This window comes from Vanellus vanellus (genome assembly GCF_965231255.1).
Source record: "Vanellus vanellus genome assembly, chromosome: 4".
Lineage (NCBI taxonomy): Eukaryota > Metazoa > Chordata > Aves > Charadriiformes > Charadriidae > Vanellus > Vanellus vanellus.
In genome coordinates this window covers 51,744,044-51,767,434 of record NC_138909.1, presented here as the reverse complement: position 1 = coordinate 51,767,434, position 23,391 = coordinate 51,744,044, and the positions used below count along the sequence as shown (strand labels likewise).

General features: G+C 41.5%; 1 protein-coding gene across 2 annotated transcripts in view; it reads left to right on the top strand.

Moving 5' to 3' along the window:
• The first annotated feature begins 1,127 nt into the window (after window positions 1-1,127).
• FAM53A (family with sequence similarity 53 member A) overlaps window positions 1,128-23,391 on the top strand; it is a 73,781-nt gene continuing 51,517 nt past the window's right edge. For both annotated transcript variants that reach the window (XM_082482269.1, XM_082482268.1), the window contains exon 1: window positions 1,128-1,150. The gene's annotated coding sequence lies outside the window, so the exon portion shown is untranslated. The remainder of the gene's footprint in view (window positions 1,151-23,391) is intronic.

Below are 23,391 nucleotides of genomic sequence, written 5' to 3'. Positions count from 1 at the left end.
AACTGCTTTTGAAAAAATCCCATAGGAACATTTCTTGCAGAGTAAAAAGCAGATCGTTGGTTTGTTGTTTTTTTGTTTTGTTTTGTTTTTTTCCCCAGGCCTCCATTTTGAGAGCCAACAGAAGATGGCACCAGTTCAGGTCCACGCGGGACCGCTGTGGGAGACGACGCAGAGGTATTTCCAGCAGGTTGGTTTGGAAGCTGCCAGCTGAGGGAAGCAGGGAGCAGGCAAGCAGAGGGCAGTGTAACCACACCGTTACACGGCGCAGAGCAGCACTTCTGCTGGAGGAAGCTGGGGAGAACCAGCTGGAGGGAAGGTAACTTCAGCAGCAGGAGCTGGTTAGGGTAAGCCGTGGCTATGGCCTCTGGGGGAAGCCCCGGGTGCCATTCCTGCTCCCTCTGGGACTGCCACGGGCCCGGGTGCCCACACCTCAGCCGCTCCAGGGAGAGGCCCTGCCAACACTGCCAGGCTGGCTGCAACCAGCCGGGCCAGGCCAGACCAGGCCTTGGCGGAGATCGCCCGCAGACTGACAAGGCCCAAACCCAGCAGGGCAGCCTTGAGGGGTGTGCTGGGGCCCCGCTGCGGGCGACGGGCAACCCCAACCCCACCGCCCTGAGGAGAGTCACCCCCTCTTCCCGCCCTCCTGAGGTGCAGAGCCCCCGGCCCCGGCCCCAGCCCCAGCCTCGCCAGTGCGCATGCGCAGCCCGGCCACCCGGGTGCCGCACGCGCACCCGCGTCCTTCTTGCGGCTCCATCCGGGGACGCGATGACGTCATCGCCCGTCCCGGCGAGAAGCGCAACTTGCCCGCCCCCAAGCGGCCCCCTCCGCACCCTCCCTGGGTAGCCAATGAGAGACGGGCGCCCCGCCGCCGCAATGCCTCCTGGGGGCTGTAGTCCGGCGCCGCTTCCCCGCCCCACCCGGCAGCACAGCTGTGCCTCCCTGCCGGGAACCGGCCCGCCCCCCGCCCCTTCTGGGCCGGGCCAACGCTTCCCGCCGTCCTATGGTAGAGCGGGTCAGAGTTCGGCGGGCGGGCGTTCCGGCCAATGGGAGCAGGCGGGTGCCGGGAGGGGGCGGAGCCGGCTGTGTTTTGTTCAATTGCCGTTGAGGAGCCCGGTCCATAGGCGCAGGGAGGCGGCCCGGGCGGGCGCAGGTACCGGTGCCTAGCGCTGCGGTGGGGCGGGAGGCCGCGAGGGCAGCGCCCGCCAGCGGAGGGGCGAGCGTGGCTGGCGGGGGACAGCCGTTGAGGCGGTCGAAGGCAGTGCTAGGCGGCGGGGGTGGGGGCGGCGGCCGGGCCCGCACCCCTTGGCAGAGCCCGGGCGGCTGTAGGGACCGGACAGCGCTCGGCGGGCGGGGGAGAGAGCGCCGCCGCGGGGCGGGGGGGGGTGCTGTGGAGCGGGGATGTCACCCCGGAGCTGCCCTTCCCCGCGGCAGCAGTTTCCTGCTGCAGGCTGCTCATCTCTTTAGTTATATCGATAGAGAGATAAGTAGGTATAGCTATTATATTTATTATTAATATTAGGATAGGTATTCGGACTGGGGGGGCCGCGCTCCTTCACCCCCGCCAGAGGTAGGGATTAGCTCCCCTTCGCCCTGCCGTTAGCTGGAGACTTCGTGTGGAAGCGCAACGGCGGCTGCCCGCAGCCCTGTCAGGCGAGGAGAAATTTCCAATCCCCCCCCCCCCCCCGAAAAACAACTTATTGACACTAATAATTGCTGCTCGGGATGGGAATTGGTTTGTCTGCGCGGCGGTGCTGTGTCTCCCAGCTCCGGGCGAGGGCCCCGGGCCTGGCGGCGGGGGGCCGGGGAGGAGGAGGAGGGGTAGGGGGAAGGTCCTGGGCCGGGCCGGGCCGGGCCCGGCGGTGCCGCCTTTGTGCCGCCGCCGCTCCGCCGGGCACATGTCTGCGGGCACATCCATCCCCCGGGGCTTTGAGGCGATTCTCCCCTCTCTGTTGCTCAAGGGTAGGGTTACGTCAGAGGAGGTGCGTGGTTTTTTCCACGATTGCTGCCTCTCACCGTGGTGCCTGGGTGAGCACGGTGATCCCCCCCCAGCAATAAGAAAGTTGATTTCTCATTTATGGCTGATAAGTGTAACAACCAGTTGGGATAGAAAGTCCGAAATTGACCAGCGAATAGGCTCTTTGTGTTATTCCGGCTTTTCTAAGGGCAGTAACGCGGCTTTGTTCTGATTATTTGGCTTATTAAATGTCTGCTTGCCTGCGCGAAGGCTACGCAGGAATATATTCTTGAAATTTGGGATGCTATTTAAGGAGGTCGCCGTGGGTTGTGTGAGACGGAGAGGATGGCTGTTGCAGATGATCGTCTGGTTTAGTGTCAGTTATCTGAACTCTTCCGGTACAGACCTGAAAGTTAAGGTGTTTTCTCTTTAGGTAAACGATCTGTCCATCACAACCGCTCAGCAAACAGCCGTTACAGAAACGGTGCTTTGTAGTAGCACTGTAACTTTCAGGTTGAGCGTGGCGTGGTGAGTCAGACCAGATAAGACACTGCCTTTAAACGTGCATGCCGAGCTCTAGGCCTCGGGATGAGTTGAGCCAGCTGGTCAAATCTATTTTCTGGTTCACTGTGCTTACATTAAAATTAGCTCCTGAGAACAGTTATTACAAGCTTTACTGTTGCATTGCCTCCCATTCATGTGCCTGACTGCTAGAAAATATTTTCATCAAAGCCATTTTTGGCAAGAACCAGTAAGTTTGTGTATCTTGTGGCAAGCTGAATTGTTTCTGGATGTGTTCTAATTGTGAATAGTCTGTTTGCTTCGAGTCGGGCTTATGAAATCTGGAGTACAATGTTTGCTGAATAGCAGAAACTTTGCTAATGAAGCATGTGACTTGATCTGGTTTTACGGGAGATGCAGTGTACACGATAGAACCCAAAGAGCTTGTGTCTTTGATTGTTGTACTTCTGAAAATGCCTGGAAGAATTGTACTCGGAGGCAGGACATCAGTATGTGTAGGGAGCTAAAACATATATTCCAAGTAGTTCTAGGTAAGCTGGTAGAACTCCTAATTAGAAAATAAGCTTACTACTAATTTATTTTGAATTTCTGGGAAATAATGTTCACATTAATGTGACTTATTTTTAATCATCTGTATATTTTTTTTTTTGTCAGTAACAAGATTCTACTCTTCATCATATGGATGTGCATACTGCCTATTAGACATAAACTTAAAATATTGATCTGCAAGACCATCACCCTAATTATACCCTTTCAGAATGGTCCATGCTGTGGTAATCTGGCTGTCCTCTAGCAGCCTTTACCTGCCAGTGTGTAACCCATAGTTATTGTCTTTTTAACTTGAGGATTAAAGTTGATTAAGTAATTGTGAAGGCATGTTTTGAATTTGGTATAGTTAAAATTCTCTACGTCCTCTTTAAAAGCTGTTTTTCTGCAGGGAATGATGAGGCTGAAAGAAGAAATATTATTTGTATTTGCAACCATTGTGTTGAGCTCTGGAAGTTTAGTATATGGCGTAAAACTATACTTATGAAAATACGGTGAGCAGATAAACTGAAAGCTTAATGTTACTGAAATGACTGCAGTTAATTGTGTGGATTGCTTTATTTTTAAAATGGCATGAAGGATTTATTCTTTCCTATAGGAATTCCTTGAGAATCTGGTAGCCATTACTGTAGCTCCCTTTTTTTAGCTCCTTCTCCTTTTCCCTTGCCTGTTCTTTCTCCCCCTTCCTCTGTTGCCTCCCCCCAATCTACATTCCTTTGTGTTAGCAGTGATGATGGCAGTTCTAGTCACCTCCTGTGGTTTGATAGATTATTCCCTTTAGAAACATAGTGTACTTAAAACTTTCCAAACAGGATTCGTTCCTTGCTCCTACACTTTTTTTTTTTTTTGATGCTGGTCTTGAGTTTTGTTCTAAGAATTTGTCCTTTCTGGTTGTGCTTTGAGTTTTCTTAAATAGTACTAAGAAGTCTTGTTAAACCTTTAGTGGAAAATATCAGTATTTATATTGTGACTTTCATTTCTTTTAGTGTATTTTGAAGGTCATAATATAAACAGAAATATTTCCTTTTGGCAACAGTGAATTTCTTTCTCCGCTGCAAGCCCATAAGTTTTGTGCATCTTTTAGCTTGCTTTATACTGTTAAATTTTTATTTCTATAAAATAAACTGTTGGACTATTTTTAGATTACTATGTTCTTGAGATCTGATATTCATGTAAGAATGATCTTGCAGGTAAATGTTCATAGGACCTTGTCTTTAGTCTTACACATCTACATATAAACTTAAATTTTGAAATATATATTATGGTAGAACATGTAAGACATTCCTGTCCATTGTGGAAGGAGCTGTAACTTTTATTCTAAATATTGTAGGTAACGTAAGCTTGCTGGGGGAGTGAAACTACACACTGAAACCTGTGAAGGGCTTTATGAACACTCCGAAAGGAAGGGTTAATGAGCAGAAAGTAGCCCTGTTCATTAATTCTAGGGAAGAAATTCATGGCTAGAGAAACAGCTACTTGAACTAGGTGTAGTAGTGGCTGATACTTTCTTGGTAGGCAAGTTGTTTTAATCTGTTGACTGTGTATACCTGAGAGGTAACCATTTATGTTGAAAACATGTTTTTTGGTATGTCATGAAGTTTGTGTGCTTAACAAGATATTAGCCGACAGTGAAGTATTGCAATCCAGTGATGAAAGAGTCTGTATAGAAAAAAATCTGCGCTTTGTTAGTGTCTCTCAACTGTAAACACTCTGCTAGGGGGATTGAGACAGTCATATTTTCAGCAAATGGTTTTCTTTAAGGGCTTTCTTTTCCCCTCAAAAGGAGGCCTGTAAAAAAAAAAAAAAAAAAAAAAAAAAAGGCAGCGCATTTTTAACTCCTTTCTAGGCTGTTTTACAAACTTTTCTGTGACCCAACAGGATGTTTCAGTGCTGTTGAGTATAGAAAAACCTGAAGTCAAGGTAACTGTCAGCTCTGTAATATTGCCATTTCTACATTTTGTGCTGTTTTGGCTTCTCTGTTTGGTCAGTTTGGGAAATAATGTCATCAACAAGCTGGCAAGAAACGCCTCAGCTAACTTCTAATGTTGTTTAGTGGGCACAAATAACTTCTGAAGGCCATGTTTCTGCTAGTTTTTAGGTTGAGGTGAGGAAGTAGGCAGGGTTGTTACTAAATACATTATCTGGGTTATGGTGCTCAGTTTACCGACAGCACTTTTTTTTTTTTTAAAGCAAGCAGTTGAATATAATATCATGCTTTAGAAAACACAAAATGTTTAAATTAGGAAACTTACTGAATTATAGAAGCAAAACTAATATAATTGGCTTTCCACTGTTTGAACTTGATTATATTTTAGTGAAATGCAGGCCATCACACTTTGCTTGTTGGTTGTTAACAGTAAGATCAAGGGTTCTGATTACCTAATGTTAGCATCATTGCTCTGAATTTGGTATGGCAACATTGGTTTAAGTTCCTGTGAAAATTAAACTCCAGTAAACGTACAGGGAAGAATACTGTTGTATCAAATTGCAGGCCTAGAGCTTTGGACATGCAGTGCCAGTGATGGCAGTCGCTCTTCAATGTGTGTAAGTCTGTCTGTACAGATAGAGCTAAGAGTGTGAAATCAAACAATATTTTGCCTAGAGCTGTCATTAGAAGCGTCATTTGCAAAACCGACTCAGTGTACCAAGACCTACGAGTCATTGTGGGAAAGGCATTTGAGATGGAAGAAAGCTGTTTCTGCATTTGATGAGCTTTAGAATTGGAACCCAGCTGGTACAGGAAATAGTTGAAGAAATAACTGCAGCAGCACTGTCTCTACCTTTCTTTTTGTGCTTTAGACTGAGATCTGTGGTGCTGGAAGACAGGATCTGAATTCCTTTTTTCTGAAGAATACTTGTTTCTCCTTAACAACCCCCTCATCCAACCAGCCTGGGCAGCTGGCTTGTTGTTTGTTAATGCACTTAAGTTTTCTGGGTTTATGAAAGGTGACATTTATAACTTGATTTCTACACTGAAGTTAAGGTGGGTTAACTTTAAAAATGGAGAAAAACCTTTACTGTCCTAATAAGACCTTGTACAACAAGGCTGTGGCTTCTCTTCTACTGTCGCCTCCCCTTGAGCCATGAATGGGAATAATAGGAACTTCTGTTGGTGTTATATTAACTTTAGGTCGCTAATTTGCATCTCAAATAACATTGTGAACACCATTAATGCCTTTGAGGGATTTAGGGGGTTTTTTAATTTGTAGGGTAAATGTGTTTTTTAACCTAATTGGGCAGTTCAAATTATTATTGCAGCCTGTTTAATTTTTGCTCTGTGCAGTTTGTGTTGGTATCAGTGGTGCTAAATCATTCCTTCAGTGCTGTGCACATGCTTTAGGCTTCACCTTCTGAATTATGGCTTTAGATTTTGTCATAGTAAAGTATTCCTCAGTTTCATACAGTTACTAATGGATACTGTGTGATGTTTGTGTTCTTTATTCTACCCTCCAAAGTTTGTTTACGGGGAAAAATCTTTTTATAAAGGTACTGCTTCCTTTAGCTCCCCCTGCTTTCCCAGTGAAAAATGCACTTTTTTTTTCTTCCTTCAAGGCTTCTGTTGATTTGACCTCTTTTGGTTTTACAGGGATGAAAACTTATCATATTTAAGGAAGCATGCAAGTGACAAAAGCTGTCTATCATTTTGATCTCTCAAACTCTGCTGTTTTATCAACCTCCACAGTCCAAAAGCAGTATGCAGAATATGAAAAAGGTTAAAGTTTGGAGCCTCAGTGTGACATAGATTATGAATCAACAGAAAGTTGTGGAAACATGCTCGAGGCTGGATGGGTCTGGATCCACTGGGTTCTGTCTCTTGCAACTCAGCATTTCTTAGTCAACATGTAGATGGCCACTGAGGTTGCAAGTGGCTTTTGTATTGTGGTATGAACCAGCTTTGTTTTTGTAACGTAGGAGACTTCTGTTCTATGGACTGTTTGAGGATGTGCGTTTTTGTTTTTTTTTTTAAGTGAGGGTCTCTGTTTAGATACCTAGGATCTACTGATATAGTCTATATAGTTGTATAGTTTTTTGATGAACTGACAGTTAGAATTACAATCCTAGTTTAGCAAAAAAGCAACCTTTTTTTCTCAATTATCTCAGTGTAATAGTAGTGGCAAATAATTATTCATTATGTCCTATTTGGAATGGAGTGTAGTGGGTGTAAGCGTGCCTCAAAACTACTGCTGTGCTCCAGAGTGTTATTTGATGTAGTATTTAGTAAGTGAGGAGGAGAGAGGAGTAATGAAAACAGCATTCAATAGCTACTTACTTGAATGGGCTAAAATATGGTATATATTTCTTCTGGTGGGGAAGAAGTGGGCACCTAGGACCTCATCTTTTCGGTTTTTTTTTGAGTGATAATATGGAACAACAAAGTTGAAACTTGATGAATTTGAGAAGTGTGAGTAACTTGGATGCTGAACTGAAGTGCTGTTGCCTGCTGTAAGGGGCGACTGAAGGTTAAGATACAATAGCAGAGTTGCTAGTATAGAAAGAAATACTGCTGGCACTGGAACGTGTGTGAAGCTTAGCCTGTCACTTCTCAGTACGGATGGCAGGCCATTTGAGCTTGGCTACATGTCTGCTTGCTTACCTCATCATCTTCCATTAGTACTCCATCCTGACCAAACCTGTCTGGTTCAATATTTGGATAAGAAATTGCTGAACTCCTGTAGGGTAAGATGGACTGTTGCTGCTCTCTTATTTTCATGTTTCACGAATCAGAAGGATGGCATTTAAACAAAGCAGACAAGTACCCGGATAAATACTTGTACTACTTAAACTATTTCAGAGCATAAAAAAGGATAGCATTTTGTCTTTGTATGCTTCTTAGGTGTCCTATTTGTGCTTGAGCTCTTCAAAAGTTAATTCTTCCCCAGTTTAGTGACTTTAGATTTTGCAGTTTAAATGTGAACATATAACTTATGTCAGGCACAGACTTCCCTTGACTGGCTATAACTAATCCTGTCTGCTTCAGCTCCCCATCTGTAAAATCCTGCATATCTTAGTTTTTGGTTTGGAGTGTTTGGCTTGTGTACAGCATTTTCCATCCTCAGGAAGTCCTAACCAAGCCTAAGGCTATCCCTGTAGTGAAAGGTACGTGCATATGTTTGAGTGATGGTGCTTTGTGACACCGCATCAATGAAAACTATTACATCCCTGTTCTAAGCTAAGTGTGTATGTATTTCTGAAGTAGTTGGCTTCTGGTGTCTGTTGGTCAGAGGAGAAAGATACAACAGGATACTGCACTATTGCTGAAACTTGCATGCTGCCGTGGGAGGTGACTGGAGTTGATTTTTATTTCTGGGTGAAAAAACTGAGGCAGGTATGACTCTTCTTTTGTTGCGTAGTAAAATAACCTGAGTATGCAAACCCTGAAGTTTTAACTTGAAAACTCAGAAAAGTAACTTCTAGCTCATTGAAACTGAGCATACACTGTAGGAGGATAAGCGAAGACATTAGTGGCTTGAAGCTGAGGTAGTAATTTAAAACAACAATAACAAAAAAAACCCAACTGGGCTGAAAAACATGTAGGCTGGTTGTAAGAGTCCCCTGCCCCACACTGGTATTGCACGTCTAATGTGATACATAAAAGAAGGCTGAGCAGCTCTTTCTCCTCAGTCCAGTATTTTGCTGTCCTCAGCATTAAAACCGGTTCTGAATATGGAACTAGACATCTTCCTTACTGCAGGTCAAGCTTAAGGCCTAATTCCCTGGGCATAAGGGACAGCTATTCTTTCCCCTGTAGTAAGTAATCTTTTAAAAATATTTGAACTGTTTTTTGTCGTGTTCCTGTTTCCTTGTGTCTTGCCCTCCACCCTGCAGCCTTGTGATACTTTTGGCCTAAATAAAAATCGTGTGTTCAGTTTTTCCTGAGAGGTCATGTTTTTTCAGCTCTAATCATTCTTCTTCTCTCAAGTTAGTTCGCATTGGTCTTCGAATGTGGTGCTTAAAGCCCAACTTTGTACTTCAGCTGAGGCTTTCCTGTGCTGAGCGGAGTAAAAAGGCTGTTTCATGTGCCCTGGAGCGGATTCCTGTTTATGCATCCCCATACATTTGACTTTTTTACAACAGCTTAACACTTGTTTCAAGGTCAGCATGTTGATCCAACCTAGCCCACAGCTTGCTTCTGAAGAACTCGCCTTCCTGTTTGCTCAGTTAATCCTGCCTGAGCGTACCTTTCAGAACTGAATTGTATCCTATTTCTTGCAGAACAGTTTTCCAATTTGTCAGAGTTATGTGGAATTTTAATGCTGTCTTGCAGTTCTTCGTACCTTTCTCCTACTTGTAACAAGCCTATTCTGCCAGCGACAGATGATGGAAAAGAAATAAATTGGTGAACTGAGCTGGGTTCCTGTTTGGTGTGTTCTGCCATGCTCCACTGACAACTGCTCTCTGGGTATGGTTATCCGCTAACTATTGCATTCACTATACAGCCTTTGCTTACCTTCCAACAGCAGAAGTCTCTAAACTAGGTATATGACCTCAACAGGTTCTCTCCTGTCCCTAAGCCCTGTTACTCTGATGTTAAAGGGAACCTGGTGGGTGCTGCTCACCTCCTTGTTGCCTTTTGGTATTCACAAAAAGTTCCACCCTCCCCTGGGATTCTACTGGAATGTGGGGAACTGGAGATCAGTCACATGAATTTAGACCTTTCTTCTGAAGGCAGGCCTAGCTTCAGAAACCGATGTCCAAAACTTTTTTTTTTTTAAATTGCCTGTTCCAATCTGTACTCAAATATAACACAACAGCCTAAATCTGGTACCTCGCAAATAATTCCAGGTGTTGTAGAATGACTCTGAAGTCATCTGTACTTAGGGTTGTTTTAAGGTCTCAATTCTTGAGATGGAATTTCTCTTGCTTAATAAGCTAGGCATTGAGGAATAAGGCCCACTACTTGTGGATAGCTTTTCTTTAGGGTACTCTTGGATTTGTGTTTGGAAGTATTTGTTGATATCTGTGTGGGTGTAACTTTCTCTTTGAAGTCTTAGTTCTCATGATACCTCCCCTGCTGAACTTGATTCACATAATGAATCTTCCGCTTTATAGAAAGGGGTTTCTCTGCCTCCTGTCTGTGTTGGGATTGTTCGGCGTAGTTCTGTAAATACTCTCCACTGTTGCTTCTCCAGCATCTCTCCTTGTAAACTTCCAAGCTACTTTGCATTTCCACCTTCCAGTAATTTCCTTAGTCTTGCTCTAATCATTGCCCTGTTTACAGTCCCTGTATGTGTGGCAGTCTATTCTCATCATCCAGATACATTGGAGTGTGGTTAAAGTTTTGATGCAGTTGCCTGCAAGCTGGAATAATTTGTACTCTAACCATTCTTTAGAGTGACATCTATCCTTTGAAATTGTGGTGCAATCTTAAATTGAGCAGAGATTTAGAAAGTCTGATAATCCTTCTCTAAGGATTTTGAATGTTTGTTAGCTGAGGTTACTTCAGTGATCACTCTTAACCCACAATATGTTGCCAGAAAATCAAGGCAGCGTCTCCTGGTGTTGAGAAGTTAAAGGCAATGTGGATGGTGAAATGTGTATTGAGTGTACCTCAGAATGCTAATATGTTTGTATTTTGATACACAAGATGAAGTATAGTTGCTGATTTTTAATGTTCTGAGAAGGTAAAAGGGCTTTTCAACTTAGATTTGCATAACGCCAGAAAATGACTATATTTCTTCTTCAAACTGTTAAGATATAAGTAGCTTCATGCTATTACCCCAAAACTTCAATTTTAGCTGTGGAATAATGGGACTGAGAAATGTCATCCATATTATCCTTGAAGAAGTGGTAGCTGGCATGGATTAGGGGTGCGGGTAAAGTGGGGAATAGTGCTGTACTGCTTGTGTGCAGCATTTGCGCAGCAAGGCATATCCCAGTTCCTGCCCTCAGGTTAGGTATTCAGGGCGGGATTTATTTACTTGCTTAGCTTCTAACGCCTTCAGCTGAATTAAGTGTTCCAAGCTTCTTAATAGTCAACTGAAATAGGGATTTGGTTGTTAGGATGCTTTTTTCAGGCTTGTTTAGTTAGATGCATCCTGCTGTTAGTGCTGCTGCTAGGCAAGCTTGGCTGTGGAAACTGCAGCTGAGGGTGGTACCGAGGGAACTGTGTTCAGAAAGGCTCTTTCAAGGTGGGTTAATACTTGGTTGTGAGAAGTTTTTCTGTATTAAGTGTGGTGCTCAAATTTTTGGAAAATAATCAGTTGCAAAATACTGTGTATCCTTGCGACTAAACTTTATAGTCCCGTTAAATATACAGTCTTAAACTTTGGCACTGGTTCAAGGGGACCTTCCTTTCCCCTCACCCTCTTCTCAGTTGAGCACAAGATCTGAGAGGATCAAATAAAAGCAAACCTATTTCTAAATTCTGAACTAGTTATTGAACTAACTGTTAAACTGAAATGAAGTAAATGCCTCTTGCACCTGCGGAAAAGGCTGCAGCTGTCAAAAGCTTGTTCATCACTTCAGTACTTCTTGGGTCCAGGTGCTCAGCCAGTGACTACCCCTAACACAGTGGTTTGATGTTTCAGATCTTTGGCAGAAAAGATGTTACTGGTTTATGCAGACTATAGTATGCTTAACCTTTGCCTGAGTGAAGATGCCAGAAACCCAGATGTAATTTCAGAGGCTTATTTTAGAGTGTGTTTGGATAAAGCACACTTTTTGTTAGTATTGAAAGATCATTTGAAAGATTGAGAGTTTTTGGGTAAAGAGCTGAAAGGACACACTTGCATCTCTTTGATTTTATCTGTTAAATCTTTACTGTTTTGTCCTTCAACCTGGTTACCAGAAGCTGATCTTGTCAAAGGCAGTCATCTGTAAGCATAATTGCCCAAGTGGAGAACACAGATTTTCCTTCTAAACACTCATGGTCCTGTCCTCTCTTGCACTGTTGTCTGCAGATGTTATATGCTTGACTTACCCTCCTATACCTCTCCTATGAGGAAAGGCTGAGAGAGCTGAGGTTGTTCAGCCTGGAGAAGAGAAGGCTCTGGGGAGATCTTATTGCAGCCTTCCAGTATCTAAAGGGGGGCCTACAGGAGAGCTGGGGAAGGACTTTTTACTAGGGCATGTAGTGATAGGACAAGGGGGAATGGCTTTAAACTGGAAGAGGGCAGGTTTAGATTAAATATTAGGATGAAATTTTTCACTTTGAGGGTGGTGAGGCACTGGAACATGTTGCCCAGAGAGGTTGTTGAGGCTCCATCTCTGGAGGTGTTGAAGGCCAGGCTGGATGTGGCCTTGGGCAACCTGGTCTAGTGGGAGGTGTCCCTGCCTGTAGCAGGGGGGTTGGAACTCGATGATCTTCAAGGTCCTTTCTAACCTAAACCATTCTATGATTTTCATCCTGATAGGCAATGCAAGCTTCTGGACTTTAACCATTCTATGATTCTGTGACTCGCTAGTCAAGCGACCTACTTGCCACCATTTAAAGCTGCTAAATTTATGTCCTGATCAGTGAAGATTAGAAGTAAAGGCTCTTCCCCTTCCTCAACTTTCACATTTTACCTGGCATTTGTTGGCTCAAATAAAATTGAATTATTCTGCCTTATACTAATACAGGAACATGGTTTTGCATTAAGGCTTCATAGCCTGTACTGTGTGAGTAAACTTCATGATTTGGAGTCCTAGTGACTTCTGTGAATCCACTTCGGCAAATGAATCCCTCCATAGAACTTGCTTGTAGAATTAATGACTCAATCATTGAACATCTGATAGTGTTGAGGTAGTACACAGTGAGAATACTGAGCTCTTCCATCAAGCAGGTGGTCGTCTTTCAGTATCTAAAGAAAAAAAAAAAATCACATTGATGTAGGTAAAATCGTTCACTTTTTTTTCTGACTTAACATAGTCATCTTCTCTTACATGGTGTAGCTCTGTTTGTCTCATGAGATTTCTTCTAGTTCATGTAATTGTTACAAATGCTTTTTCTGAATACCTACTGCAATTGTGTACCTTTTGGTTGGTGTCTTGACCTCTAGCACAGCATTTCCTGAATCCAGCTGTTCAGTCTGCTGTTGAAGGCTGAATGCATAGACAAAGAAAGTAGTTACCTTACTTTTGAAATGGTCTAGTGAACTGGGACAACTTAAGCTGCGTAGCTCAACTGAACTAATTTTTATTGAAGTAACTTAAGTCTGGTGAGAGGGATGTCCCTGGTGACACTTGAACTAATATCTGAATCGAATGCTGAAAGCACACACAATATTGACATATGTACTGCTTTTTGTATTTCATTCCATTATTTTAATGGACTTTAATTTGTGCTCTGCTCATACTTGGAGCATTTGTAGATTGTTCCTGAGGGTTCACAGGTAGTAGAGCAGTATATATGTATTGCAGATCTTTTTAGAGACTTTACTGTTTGAAAACTCATGGGATGTGCAACACAGAAGTTGAGGACCAACAAGGAATTAAATTGATATGAAATGTAGTTTAGCAAAGTAAGGAGCAACAACAACAAATTCTTCAAGCTAGCATTCAGTTTTGGTATTTATAGTGTAATATCTGTGACCCTTTTATGTTAAAGACAATTCTTGCCACTTGAAAGCTGTGTGGTGTTTAGGCTTTTTCCTGAATTCTAATGGATCATGTACCTAGATGGGTGTTACACAACTTGAGGTCTTTCAGTGTGCCGCCTCTTGAGGTGGTGTCTCCTGCCAGATGAATTCAAGTCTCTTGAGTAACAAGTTACAGATGGTCAGCCATGATTGAGAACAAGTCTGGGCCACGAGAGGGAACTTGGTTGTCTGTTATACACCATATCTCGTATCTGTCCAATGCATTTCATGCTCTTTCAAGATAGATAATATAGCAGAAAGCTTTAACTACTGTATGCAAGCCTGCATAGAACTCTACTCTTGCATAGCACTTCCTGTAATTTGCTTTCTGTTTTAGACTTGTGTTTTATATGAAAATATGTAAACTCTATTTGTCATAAACTGCTAAAATAAGGATATGCACATACATGTGCTCATTCAGTACAGTTATACAATGAACTTCTGGAGAGTTATAATTTTGAGACGAAGACTGAAGCTTTTTTTACCCCACTAAATTGGGCATAGTATTTTGTCATGAGTGGGAAATATTACTCGTAGTATGAAGAATTAGGACCGTAAGGCTCAGGGAGAAGTGTATTTCATGTTACTGTTAGCACTGAGATGTATGGATATTTACAGAACACTGCTAAGCATTTGAGTTCTAAATTTAGCAGTATGTGCAGTTCACCAGCTGTACTATTTACTGAAAAATATTTGGACTACCATAGGTTCCTTGTTTTTAATTTCCATAGTTGTATGCAAGCTAATGTTAGGGAAACTTCCCAGTGTGCAGATTATATAGCTCATTAAATCCCTGAAATGCCACAAAGTAGCATCTTAACACAAGTGTGTTTCACCTGGCCTGAGGCCTCCAGCAAGAACGTTTCACACTCAGGATCATAAAAACAAATGTGCCAGTTGGGCTTTTTATTTGAAACAAGCCAACCAGATGTCTGAGAGTCTTCAGAATGAACCTGAAGGCAAATAGGAGGAAGTTTATTAGCTGTGTGTGTTTTGGGAGCAGGATGTATGGAAGAGATTTGTATAATCCCTCAGCTCCAAGCCCGTAGGGTTTGGTAAAAGAACAGTGCTTCAGTACTGATATTATTTCAGTGTATCACAGGGCAGCAGGATGTGCGTGGAGTAATCATCGTTGTCGCTTGCCATACAAGTTAAGGGTCAGTGCTACATGTTTTTCAGGTCCGAGTATTTTTAAAAGATGTATATGTGCCTGTTTGACTCTTCTCCTTTTAAGGGCAAACACTAAGAGAAAGTAGGTAATACTACTGCTTATCTTTATTTTTTCCCCTGTCTTTTCTTCCCTGATGGAGTGAAGCAAAACTTAGTAGTAGGGCCAGTTAATCTTCACCTGTGTTGGTTGGTTGTTTGTTTTTTCACAAACCTTAGAGTAAAATAAAGTCTTGTGTAATCTGAATCACTTGCTTTAGTGGGAGTGTGATAGCTTTAGGCTGTTGGTATGTATATTTCTTCAAACACTAATATTTTCTGTATAAACTATTATTTATGAGTCTGAATTTTGTATCTACTGGAGGCTTTGTATACTAAATAAATACTTCCATTGGTTTTAAATAGAATATTTATAAAAACAGTATGTGGAGGTGGAAGTAACTTGTGTAGGACCTCAGCCCCAAGCTTTCAGTAATATCATAGACTGAAAGTTACTGTAATACTCAAGTGGTGACTGCCCACTAGGTTTTGTTCTGAACTACCGAACCAAGCAGTAATTCTTCGTTTGAGCTAGTGTATTCCTGAAATAATGACTGTTAGCCCATTTAGTTCATAATTATGGCAAAAGCAAAGGGCTTGATGTTCATGTAGAAAAGCCTTGGTAGACCAGGCTTCCTGTTCCTCAGCGGTGTGCAATGTAGTCTTGTGCTTTCTGCAGTAATGCTTAGAAGAGGGAGGAAAAAGAGTCCAAATCACATGTTGCAAGGAGATGACTGACCATGGGCCAATGCCGATGGCTAATTCAAATGGAACTCCAAACAATAGATGTAAATATCTTTCAGCAAAATTAATGAAATCCTTGCCTGTCATTTGAATAGTGGTAGATTATTTTAGGAAAGAGAATGTAAGTAACAAAAGCGTCTTGGAAAAGCATCTTTATAGAGGAGGCACAGCTCATCTGTTGTCCTGTCTGACAAAGATAATTTAAAAGATGCAGAATGACTTGTCTCTGTGAATGTTATGTTTTCCTCAAGTCTGGAAGACAGGTTTAAACATGAGAGACTGAGACTTCTTACTGATACGAGTTGGCAATAATAAATGCTTTAACCTATGGATGAGTTGAGTTCTTAGCCTTAGTTTTCTGTGGTGGCATGTTCCCTGCTTTAATTAGGTACGACCTGGAAAAAGTCTCTTCAGCTTCCTTCTTCGCCTCTTTTGCTGCTTTGAGAAATATACTTTATAAACTGTGACAAAGGCTTAACATCCCTTATCTCCACACTTCATTCACCTTTCTGGAAGGGGATTTTCCTCTTGGTTTAAAAACAAACCCAAACCACCTGACAGTAACTTGAGAAATGTGGGCTAGTCTATTTATGAACAGCAGTTCATTGTGTAACAGGGTAAAATCTTCCGTTTCTAATTCAAATTTTATTAAACAATTTTAGGTCTTTATTTTGTATGTATTTCTCAGCCAAGCTGGATGAATTCTGCATCTGAAGAATGAGAAATCTGTATACCAAAGTATTACCTTAAATCTCTTTCCAGCACATCATCTGGCTGTGAATTTTGCAAACTGGAAACCACCATCTTAAGCCAGGATCTTTGGTTTACTTCTGGTGCTTCTGCTTTGTAGGTTTTCTCCATCTCATGTGGGAGGCTTTGAACAAGGTCTGTTTTTTCAATCAGAAAACTCTGAGTACTACTTGTTCCCTTTGAGTTCAAGGGATTTGCCAAAACATGTTGCATTTTAAGCAAAAAGGAGTTCAAAGGTGTGTGAAGGTTGAGGCTTCGCTCGCTTCTCATAGGAGCTCTTGCATGTCAAGTGTGGGAGGTGGAGTAGAAATGAGTGTGTAGGGTGCAGCCTTATTTTAGTAATGGTTTGTATTTTGTCACAGCTGTCTCAGTGACCAGTTAATGTTAGAATGATGATGCTTGAGGGTCAAAACAGTGAAGTACTGGGCTCCACGTGATTCTCTGCATTTGAGGGAAGGGGACCTAATATTTTTTCTCATCTATCTCTGAAGGCAGTAACAACCCAAATCCTAGTTTTTCAACCTTAGAATGATGAAGTATAGTCCTGTCTTGCACATTAAGTGAGGTACATTCTTCAGCAGACAGTTTTGAGCTCTTGGTATTGCTTGTGCTTCTGGAGCCTCTGGAATATCTGAGAAACTTGACTCCAGTGGCCATCAGTTAATATAAAGGATGCTTTCTAGGGTGTTTTTCTTGTTCCTTTTTGCAGTTTTCTGTTGACGTTGTGGCAACCTTAATCCGGGCTTGAACACCTCGTAATATTGAGGCTTCCTTCTAATAAAAAATGGCTTATGAAAGCACAGCATGGAGAAAGCTAAGAGATTTTGTAGCTCAGGAAATCTCTCTTTAGTCTGTAAAAGAAACTCTGAATTGCAAATATTGGAACTATCTTCTTTGGCTTTGTTGAGAGTTCTAGCATGTGTAGAGAGTGTTGTTGAGCCTTACCTTATTTTGTCCCAGCTGAACTCCTCAGGGAGAGGAACTACTATTTAAACAGGATTTGCTAGATGGCTGTGAAACAATTCCTATAGAATACGAACTAGTGTTGTAAACTGTACTCTTTGTCTGTTTTAGCCAGAAACTGTTGTTCTAATGCACTTTTTGTGAAGAACCTCAGAAAATAAAGGGCTGCTAGTTAATTGTATATTAAGAGAGGAACCCTAAAGTATAACATGCTGGAGGTGTTCCCCTCCAGTACCTACCCCCAAAACACGGGTGGATAATTCTATAGCTGCAGGAAACTTTCTAATTAAAACTCTGATTTATTTTTAGACTTGATGTGGAATTTTGGAAGGTTGCAGAATAAACACTCTGCAGATTTGTGCTGAAAAGGATAGAGTCCAAATCTCTCTAAATGCCTGCTATCAAGAACCTTTCTGGGCTAAAAGTTATTAATAATAGACTTAGGTTACAAGGAATGCTTAGCCTCCCTGTGAACTTCTTAGCATTGTGCTAAATAATGTGTAGTTTTAGGAGTAGAAGGTTCTCTTTTCATTTGGAAACTGGAATTTTGCATTGCAAGAAACTAGACGTAGATTTTTTTTCAGATGGCATGAAATATTAGTTTAGCAGATTCTAAAAAAACTGGTCGTCCAACTTAATCTTGCTTGAAGCGTAACTAGGATAGGATGGACAATGCTCTGTTAAAACTTGATCAGTTTTGTGTGATGTTTAAATCTTGAACTACCGCTTGGATGCTGCAGAAAGTGCCAGGAGGCAGAAAATCAACATCTTTCATGTAGAGTTTAGTAGCAAAATCATCTAGATCTGGAGTTAGCACTGCTGGGGTGATTAGCTACTTTGGCTTGCTGAAGCAGAGATAATATTTTAAAGGACCTACTTATCCGAATTGGAATTTTGACTCTAGCTAATCCTTTTCTTCTGCTGGGAGCTGGCTAAGTATGTCTTTATGGGATTGCTGGTAATAAGGGTTCCATGTCGCTCTCTGAGCAAAGAGTAGGAAATAATGTGAAGGAACTGAAAAGAGGGGCGAAGCTTCTGTGTTCTCACTGGGTAATTTTAGTCCCATAAGCAGAAAAAACAGAATGACTATCATCGAGAAACACCTACATTTGTGTTATGGGGAAATCATCTAAAATCTTGTGATCTTTTCTTCTTTATCCAAGATGGAACTTCCAGAGACAGAGGAGAAATTGTTAAACTGTTTCAAACAAATGTAAATTTTCCCAGTGAGATGAGCTGTTGCTGGAACATTTTGTCCTGCAGGATGCAGAGGAGGAGGAGTGGGTTGGAAATGAGTCTGGCTGCCTTACTTTCTTAGAGCCAAAAAGAGATTTTTGAATTGGCTTTATGTTCTTCATCAGGACTCTTCATCTCCTTGAAAGTAGGTTGTCAAATTGGATGAGCCTCTGACATCCTTTAATTGACTGGGGGGTTGGGTAATCCATATTTTTAGTAGTCTTCCCAAAAAAGACCCCAGTGACGTCACTGAGAAGATAGGGAAAAAAAAAAAAAAAAGAAACCTACTGCTCGTGTCACAAATTCTCTATCTCCACCCTTAATTTTGGCAGAGATTTTTACATGTCACTACTGCTTGTGGCTAAATTTTTAAGGAAAGAAAACCTCCCCTCTTTAGTAGTAGTATAGAGATAGAATAATAAATCTTTACTTTTCTCAGGCTTCATAATGTGTCATAGAACAGAACTTTAAACCTGAGATAATGGTGATACTGATTCCATCACAGCTCATTCTCCAACTGTGAGGAATGTTAGCTTTGGCTTGTGTTTGGGGTTTGATTTTTTTTTTTTTTTTATACTCTGTTTATTTTATTCCTCTTCATTAGTCTACCTTTCAGCAATAAAAATAGCTTCTCTTCCCCTCACCTCTATCCCAAGCTTAAGGAGATCCTAGTAAGATTAAGTCTTTCCCAGGACAGAGGCTGACTAACGTCTTTTTGTTGTGCATATTTATCTTGGATTGCTCAGCTTTCTCACTCTTCTGTCTAATCAGGGTCCGTAAAGGACAGTGTGCTAAGGGAAAGATGGCCATGATCTTGTAGGGCTTCATCCAACTTGGAGCTCCAAGGCTTGGAGGATGTTAATGTTTAAACTTGCATGCCTGGCTCAGCTGCTACCTGTAGAGGCCTGGTGACAGCAGGGGTGTGTATCTTTGGGGTACGCTTATAGGTTGTGTAGAGAGCAGGGCATGTTCTTGCAATGGTAGGCAGAACTTGATTGTGCCAAGATGGAGGCTGTGGGGCAGCTGAAGAAACGCAAATTCAGCAGGACCCATGTTACCATAACAAATGGTTCCTACTACTGAAAAACCAATTAGTTTGAAGTGCAGAGCAGTTTGAGAGGGATTCAGCTTGAGAAGCATAAAGGGCATGATAAGGAGAGACTGAAAAACGAAGTTAGCTGTCTCTAACCAGCTCTTGACAGAGAGCATGGTGGAAAAAGTGCATAAAATAAGTAGCTTGCTATCTGTGTGGGTACACTAAATACATAAATACATACCACAGCAGAGGATCTTGAAACAAACAAACAAAAAAAAATCCCCAAAATATGAAAATACCATGAGGAGTTTTCTGTAGTGTAAGCAACTTCCTTCTAGGAGGTATTGAGGGTCCAAAGTTTGTAAGGCTTGAAAATAGATATTGATGAAGTTTTAAAGTGGCAACAGCATAGTGAAGTTAGTGACTAAATTTCTTGTCTTCTAACAGCCAATATTAATTGGAAAAGATGAGGGAAGCAATTCCTTGTAGAGCATAAGTAACTCAACTAGAGTGAACCAGGACTTTGGTCACTTTGAGTTAAGGTGCTGAGGCTGCAGGGGTGATTTCAGATCACTTGGAGATGGTTAGTTTGACTACTCGAAGGAGTATGAATTGGAAGATAAGAGCAAAACATGTTCAAGCCATGCTTTGGAAGGGGACATCTAATTCCTAAATGAGAGGAGAATCTGCCTGGCTCAGTGTGGGAAATCCTAATGTCAACTGGCTCTCTTGTGTGGCTTTTTTCTTTTTCTTTTCCTTTTTTTTTTTTTTTTTTTTTTTTTTTTGTCTGATGCTGTAGTTGAACAGGTACCTTGATAAGCAGTGTCAGTATCCCATAGTGTGCCCACACAAGCATTTGCATCCAATTCCAGACTGGGGAACTGATCCAGTTGGAAACCAAACTTTCCCAGAAACAACAGGAAGTGTTTTGTTTTTATCCAACTATAAAAGTTGCTTGATTTAATTCTCTCTGTAGTAGCAAAACCACTTGTGCTGGCATACTGCTGTGGGCAACAAATAGCCAGAGAAGATGTGTTGACAGTTGTGATGGCAGCTGAGGTATACCAAACGGTAACCTGGAATGGCTTTCATTGGTAGGAGTGTGATGATGGTAACATTTTTTCCACTTAAACATTCATTATGTCATCATTAGGAAGGACTGCCTAGTATGAACAAATTTGTAGTGTAAAACAGTTGGTACTGATGTCCACAGCGTATGCCTAGCATGGTGGCTTGTTTTGGACCATCATTAGCCTAGTGCAGTGTGCTGAACACCTAAAGGTAGGTATAGTGCACCTTCTGGCTTTGTTTCAGAGTGGGTTACTTCTGGGTGAGACTGGTCCATAATGTGAGATAAAGCACTTTAAAGGAGGATGAGGAGGGAATTCACTTCCAAAGCATGCTTCTTATCTGAACTGAAACTCCTATTCTTAGGGTTTGTGCTGTGCTTGGTATTGAGAAATGGAATTTCCTGATGGAAGGGAGCAGTAGAAACTGGGAGCTGATAGATGAAGGCTTGTCTGGCTAACACCACTCTTTCACCCCGTCCTGTCTTTCACCCTGTCCTATGTAGCCTTTAAATACATACTTCAAAAAAATCTTTCTCAATGGAGCATGTCTCACTTAAAAAAGTATTGTTGGTAAGTGTGAGTTGCTAAAATGAGAAACTATATATTTTTTTTTAATTTGGGGTTGGAACTAGATGATCTTTAAGGTCCCTTCCAGTCTAAAACATTCTATTATAACTTCTGTTTGACTTGTGTTTCAGAACTGATTGGGTTGCAAGCTGTCGAAAGGGCCTGAACGGTTGCAGCTCTCAAGTATTACTTTCAGTATCTGGTAGGATTTAAGAATGTGGATAACTGTACAATTCAGCTTAATTCTGACAGTGACATGCTTCTGTGATTTCGTTTGCCTCCCCTTTATCCTTCCGTGCAACTGAATGTATTGGTTCATTAAATAAAGACTAATATCCTTCTGTCTATTATCTCCTTATTCTAGATTGTATTATGCTGACTTAAAATTTCAGCGAAACATTTGGAGATTAGAAGAACTAAGTGAAATATAACTGTTATAGTTAACTGATTAAGGATCAAACCCTTGTTCCTCCCCTGTCTTTGGTAGTTTTATTGGATTTGCTTTTTTCCTTGAGGAAGAAACCACACAAATGCCTATATAGCCTTTCCAAACAGAAAAGTAATTAAACACCTGCTGAACTTCTCAGCTGGTTCTTAGTAGTAGCCTCTTAGTTGTGGAAATCTTAATCCTTAAAATGAATCTGAAAGTCTTTGTGCCAGTTACTAAGGTCCTCAGCTTCAGTATGTTTTCAGTCTGTATATGAACAATTTCTGACCCCAGTCAGCCTTTCTTTTGACTCCTACTCTGAATTTCTAGATCTAGTTTAAACTTTACCAGGTTTAAAAGGGACATTGCAATGTCTGATCACGTTATTCCGAATACTGCTCTGTTCACACTTGCCCTTAAACCTTCATAACGTTTTATGAACCACGCTTTGCTTTGGCAGAGGCTTACATTGAAAAGGGTATATGCAACTTTTGCCAGTGAGAATATGGACTTGGGTGCTTTTGATATTTGACTTGGTGTAATTTCAGAACAAGATGTGGTAAATATTTCAAGTTGTTGGGTGCTTTCCTGAAAGATAGGACACATTCAGTAAAAACGGACCAGTGGAATCTCCAGATATCTGGGTGGCATTACTTGTGGTTGAGGAGCACTTGTAAGCATCCTACCTTATAGCAAATAAACGTGCATATGACAATAAGACCAAAAGAGGGGCAGAAATTATGATTGTGGGATAGCTCTCAGGCCTAAGCAGATGTAGCAGATGTTAACTGCTGATGTAGCAGATTTCTATGAAGGTGAAATAGTGTATGGTTAGCATATGAAAATCATATTTAAGGATGTACTCAAAGGCAGCAGGTTTAAAAGATAATCTAACATTATCATTAATGCTATTAATATCTTAGTTTTAAATGGGTTTAACTTGGGTCATGGACTCAAGTGGCTTTTTTCTTTCTACTACTGGTTATTTAAAGAGCTGATAAGTGGCAGTGTGGAAAAGAGGCAATATTTTGTGGAAGCATTGATTTAAAATAATAATTTTCTGCTATTCTCTTTTACTGTAGACTTTAAAACCTAGTGAATGGAAGTAAACTTCTGGTCCTAGCAGCATCAGTGTTCCTTCCCCAAGGCTCATGTTGCTTTGTTTAAATTTGGAAATACCTGTGTGTGGATGTCTTCCCTTTTTTATTCTATAAACAGTCACTGGATACTCTTGACCAACTTAAATCATGAGCAGGAATGGTTAATGCATGTCACTAATGGATCATAAGCATGAGTTGAGGAAAGGTGTTTTTGTTAACACAGTAAGGCAAAGTTATAGGGAGTTTGTTGAAGGTAATGTGAAGTAATTACAATTAATACTAATGTAGACTTGGTTTTGAAAACTGGAAGTGAATTTAAGAACTGTGGTGAGCTTTAAAGACTTGATGATAGAAGAAGGAAAATGAAGAAGCTGAAGTCCTGTGGTTTTGTTCTGGTTCTTCTTGGGAACTGGAAGAATGAGGTGGAGTTGAGAAAAGTGTGGAGGTCCATTTGCTATGGTAAAAATAACCAGCTAATGAAGACTTCTGGAAGACAGTGAGGAATGATATTGCAGCAGTTAAGGATTACTGATGCTGAGGGAAGAAGAGAGAAGGGGGAAGAAATTGTGTAGAGGATGTTTAGGATAGAAAGAGGCAGCCAGTGAACCTGTTGCTTTTGATTTACATGACTGCTCACAGAATAAGGATATATAAGCTTTTGTCAGCAATGCTTTTACGTGTATGGTAATCTGTCCTGCTTACAAGTTTAAG